The sequence below is a fragment of the Parasteatoda tepidariorum genome, chromosome 12 (assembly GCF_982258835.1).
Source record: "Parasteatoda tepidariorum strain Cologne lab strain chromosome 12, Ptep-v5.0, whole genome shotgun sequence".
Taxonomy (NCBI): Eukaryota; Metazoa; Arthropoda; class Arachnida; order Araneae; family Theridiidae; genus Parasteatoda; species Parasteatoda tepidariorum.
In genome coordinates this window covers 57,873,628-57,879,627 of record NC_141766.1, presented here as the reverse complement: position 1 = coordinate 57,879,627, position 6,000 = coordinate 57,873,628, and positions in this window count along the sequence as shown.

Here is a 6,000-nt window from a genome sequence, read left to right as displayed (position 1 = left end):
TTAGGCTCAAAATTACAAGGCTACGTAGTTGAACATTGGTTGTCGCAAACTCAAATAATTAGGTCAGTTGTTTAACTATGGTTATAAAATAAAAATGGAAAATACCCCAAATATCAATCCAACTTTTAAAAATGCTCGCATTTTTTTTAAAAAAATTAAAGTGCATCAAGCACTTCATTATTTGAAATCTGATCCAACTGTTGGAAAATGGCCCATTAAGGGAAAAAAAAAAAAAAAAAAAATCTTTAGAAGCCGTTACATCTGAGTACTTATATGATCAAAATCACGATGCAACCTGAATGAAAAACAGCCTAGTTCAAGCGTTTCCAAATTGCCAGGAAAAATAATTTCAGACTTATAATTTTTTTTTCATTTATGTAAGATAATCTAAGCATTTGCGGCTAGTCGCTTGAAAAACGAGACTTCATGCCCAAAAAGTGGAAAAAAAAACAACCCGAATTTACTGGCAAAATGAAGCCCATTTGCATGCAGATCACTAATTTATTGTCTCTTTAGTCCCTAAAAATGTCAGCGTAGAAATGACAAGGGGTCCAACTACAGAAAAGGATGGATTCATTGGTGCATGGAGGCACAAAGCCGGGAATCACACCTCAGTCGATCTGATCATCTTGCACACGTCATTGCTCATACGAAGCCAAACCTCTCAGTCTTAGAATAAACTTAGAATCAGATTTTGCGTGGTTTAAGGAGGTTTTGTTTTGAGAAGGGTCGCCAAGTCACGTGCCTCATCGGATATATAGTTCTTCTATCACGCGAAGAAACTTCTCCGTTTTCTTGTTTCTTCAGCGAAGTACCCCTCCTACAAATCTTTCTTTAGTTCCGTAATTGTATTTTTGTGTGCTTATGAAAAGCCATTAACCATTCAGGCGCAATCGCAGTTAACCACTGTGAAGATAGCTTAACAGATATAATTATATTCATAGTTTGTGAAACACGAAGGCTGTTTAAGATATTTGTCTTAGATGTAGAAAAAAACACCAAGTATAGCATTTTGTTGAATTGTTAAGTAAAGAAAAAAAATAGAGATTTCAGATTAAAGCTGTAAGATATATTTTGTTTTCAATAGTCAAGAATAATTTACTTATTAACGATTGTCTGGTTTTAATACATTACATAGTTTTGTATTCTATTTTGAATAATTAAGTTGTAAGTGCTTCTAAAATGAAATATTACGTTCAGTATTATTTTATTCCTGATTCATGTGAATTCCCTTGTTCACGACATCAGTCCCTCACTACCTCTTCATTGCGCTAGGAAATGCATTTTAAACTGATATGCATGAACTCAACCACAGTGGATTTCTCGTTCTGTTTTTCATATTTTTTTCTTGGCTACTGCATTTCTTATAATTTTGTTTCTCACTTTTATTTTCCCATTTTTCGTTAGCAACTTAACGTTTTCTATTTCAAATCACTTTTGTTTCTTCTCATTCACGTCTGGCGAGTCTTGAAAATGGGTGCCTATTTTTGAGCACTTTAAACATGTCGACTGTTATTTCCAGTTTGTATATTTTTGAAGGGAATGAAGCTTTTAATCAAGTCACATCGCACCGCTTCAATTTCATTGGATTATTTATTTCATATTAAGTCAAGTAGTTCAAAAATTGTATTTTTCTTCTTTTTAAAACTTAAAATGTAATTACTAAAATAATTTAAAGTTTCATAGAAAGAACAAAAAAAAAATATTCGAAGTCAAAATAAGTTTGAAAAGTAATGTACTTTTATCAAAGTCCTTGTGAGTTTTAATTTATTAATTGATAGGCCATACTGTTTAGTAAAAAGAAAATTTATACATGCATTCACACAAGAAAGTTAAAACTCTTAGTTCAGTAACTTTAACGTTTAAGAAATTGTAAATAAGAAATTAAATACATGCATTTACAGTCAAATCCCGCTATAGTGAACGAAATGTTCACTCTCGAGCCTTGCTACACACATATAATGTTATTTTTTGTGGATATAGTGAACCAAATAAAGAGAGGAAGTTGGATATGAGGAACTTTTTTCTGTCCTCGACTGATTTTCTTCATTTTTCTCTTTTAATAAGTTAGAAATTTCTACTTCAAAATAAATATCTACACCGATTTTTAAAACCATTTATATTTTATTTTATGACCGCCGTTGAGCAGCCAACCCAATTTTATGGGTTTACGACTATTAATGTTCAACTCCGTAGCCTTGTCATTTTGAAAAAAGTCCAGAAGACAAAGGAATTCCTGGATCGAGTATTGGGAGAAATTTGCCTTCGTGGAGGACTTTTCGATGGAGCTAACCAGCATTTACGTTACATGGAGAGAAAGACTAAGAGAGCCTCCCACGGTTAGCCTCACGGAAAGGGGACTCTAACTCATGATCCTTCTACCCCTGAGGATAATTCACATCAGCACTGTGGTCGGTGCAAGCCGGATGCGGAATTCGTATCGACTGAGATTCGAACCCGGTTCGCCTCATTGGAAGACGAACCATTTATAGCATGGAATGTAGCAACCTTACACTATTACCCGGTAATATAATACGTGGTCCAATTAAAATATTATGGGTCAATATTAAGGTCTGATATCGGGCCTTGCGTTAATATTGAAAAATGACTTCGAATCGCCTCGTTTTAAAAGTTTTTAGAAGACGAATTTCCTCATTGAATTACTATAAATTGTATTTCATTTACACTTAGTCGACCTCGAGATAAAATGATATTAAAATTTCACGTTTTTATTCTTAAGAAGCAAACCAACAAATAATTTTATTTTAGTCTTCAGATTAAAAATACAATTTACATTTTTTTTACACTAAGTTAAAATTTACTATACGAAGTTTAAAGATGTTATACGAAGTCATAATTTATATCTATTATATAAATCTATTATACAAATCCATTATCCAAAATTATTACACAAAGTTTGCATTTTTTGATAGCATGATATTATTCAAATCTGCAATAAAAATTTATTATACAAAGTTAAAATTTATATTGCAAGTTTAAATTTATTATACAAAAATTAAATTTATCATTCAAAGTTAAAATTTTATCCGAATCCAAAGACGAGAAGGCCGTTTGTAATTCGAGCAAGCTCGATTTCAAAAAAGACAGAAAAAAATTTTATTTGTAAAAAAAGTCATACTTTACGAAGTTTAAAGATGTTATACAAGGTTCTAATTTATATCTATTATATAAATCTATTATACAAATTCATTATCCAAAATTATTATAAGAAGTTTAAATTTTTTTGTAGCAAGATATTATTCAAATCTACAATACAAATTTATTATACAAAGTTAAAATTTATTGTGCAAGTTTAAAATTATTGTAGAAGTTTAAATTTATTATACAAAAATTAAATTTATCACAGAAAGTTAAAATTTTAATATTTTGTTTCAAATTTATCGTTCTATAGTTAAAATTTATTATACGAAGTATGATTAAGTAAATTAATGACGCTGCCTTTAGAACACTATCAACACTATGTCGGACGTGCCTCGGAATCAATCTGTTTTGAACTCTCTTTATCTGGGATAGGGATGATTTCGGACTCATTTTTTAACGAATGAGTCATCCGAGTCCAAGGACTCGAAACAAGCAAGCTCAAATTAAAAAAAGAAAGAAAAAATCAAATTTGTAAAATTTCTGTCATTACTACACTGAGTAAATTATTTCGGTAAAATTACCTTAACTTGCATGCTAAAGAGATTTCTAATAAAAAGTCATAATTTTGGTAATTAGACCAAATAATACGGTATTTAAACGATTCATTTGCTAATTTTTCTATTCGTTGTGTTACCGGAAATTATAATTCCTACTATTTTTTAAATGTATTTTTACTTAATATGTGGTAAAATACTGTACATTTAGTAAAAATACAATACTGAAAAGTAAATGTAGCTAAATGATTAATTTTTAAGCTACGTTCTAAGGAAGGCGTCACGATAAAATTATTAAATTGTTCTTTAGAAATACAATTTATTTTACCCTTTATTTGGCAATTTTAATCTATTGATGTCTATGTATTTTACTAAATAGAATAGAAACTATCTTTTTACACTTCTATGGCAACTGATGGTATATTTAAATGATGATAAGAGTTAGGTGACGGTTTTTTTTAAATATGTCTCCAGTATTTTAAAGATACTAAACTCGGAAGCTATGCTTGTCAGTTTTATGCCTCTCAAATGGAATAATAAGATTTATTTATGTATTCACGTTTATAAATAAGTCTCTTTGCAAATACGAAGAATGGCTTAACGACAATTTTCAATTAAAAGAAATATAGCACAAATTTGAGATTTTGTAGTTTTTTAATAATGGCATGATTTGCGCGAGTTTATATCAATACTTTTATATTTAATGTAATGGGTTTTATTCGGGAGATTTCTTTTATACTTCCTATTTGTATTTATTTTTAACGAATTGCATTACAATGTTAACCAATTGATACAGAAGCGTAAACAAATGCAAACCGGTTTCATCCGAGTAAAAATAATACAGCTGTATAGCATCACCTGATAATTATAATTTTGCATAGAATCATGTAGTGTGTCAAATAATATGGCTACGGACTGTACTCTCTCCGCCATTTCCTTATCTTATTTAAAGCATGAAACATAATAAAACTTACAGTGAGTATCGGTAATAATCTGTAAGGAGCGTCTAAGCATTGTCACAAAGTAAGATAAATGATGGTGCAGCAGCTATTGATGAGACGATTTAAACATTTGTCATAAGCGCCAGAAGTTGCGTGACTAATGATGGGGAATAAAGGCGACGTTGTTTGTCTGCACCAGCATTTATTAATATTTAAACCTTAGAAGCACGTTTATTGAAAAGTACAATCATAGATTAGTCCAGCTTTTAATATTTAATAATATATTTTGATTCCTGAGGAAAAATAATTAAATGCGTCTAAGCTCAATTGAAGAGTATTAATAGGAGCACGCATGAAATTATTTATTATTTAGTGAATATTTGCAAATTATATTATGCTTGTAAATTACATTTGTAAATTATATTATATATTTAGTGAATATTTGTAAATTATATTATATATTTAGTGAATATTTGTAAATTATATTATATATTTAGTGAATATTTGTAAATTATATTATATATTTAGTGAGTATTTGTAAATTATATTATACTTGTAAATTATATTTGTAAATTATATTATATATTTAGTGAATATTTGCAAATTATATTATACTTGTAAATTATATTTGTAAATTAAATTATATATTTAGTGAATATTTGTAAATTATATTATATTTGTAAATTATATTTGCAAATTATATTATATATTTAGTGAATATTTGTAAATTATGTTATACTTGTGAATTATATTTGTAAATTATATTATATATTTAGTAAATATTTGTAAATAATATTATATATTTAGTGATTATTTGCAAATTATATTTGTAAATTATATTATATATTTAGTGAATATTTGTAAATTATATTTGTAAATTACATTATATATTTAGTGAATATTTGTAAATTCGTTTTTTGAGTGTATAAAAGCATTAAGAACTGTTTGTAAACTTATATTTTTTCTTAAATTTTTTTTAAAGGCAATTGAGATAACAAAATATTGGATTATTGATTTGATTTAAATTCAATTACAGATTTCAAAAATGTTAAAAAAAACTGTTTAAGTGAAGTTTTAACTCACGGAACCTTTTAAACTTTCCCATGGAACCCTAGGGTTTCACGGAACCTTTTTAACTTTCCCATGGAACCCTAGGGTTTCACGGAACACAATATTGGAACGCCTTTGACCTAATTTTTTGAGCTAAAAACTATTTATTTGGTTAAATTTACTTCTCAGTTTTGTATTTTTTATAAAATGTGTAGTAATAAGAACTATAATTTTGAAAATCAGAATGTACGGTAAATCGGTATCATATGAACGGAAAAATTTACCAAAAATGGTTCACATATTGTATATTTTGGTCTTATAAACCAGAATTAATACCATACAGTACAGTAATT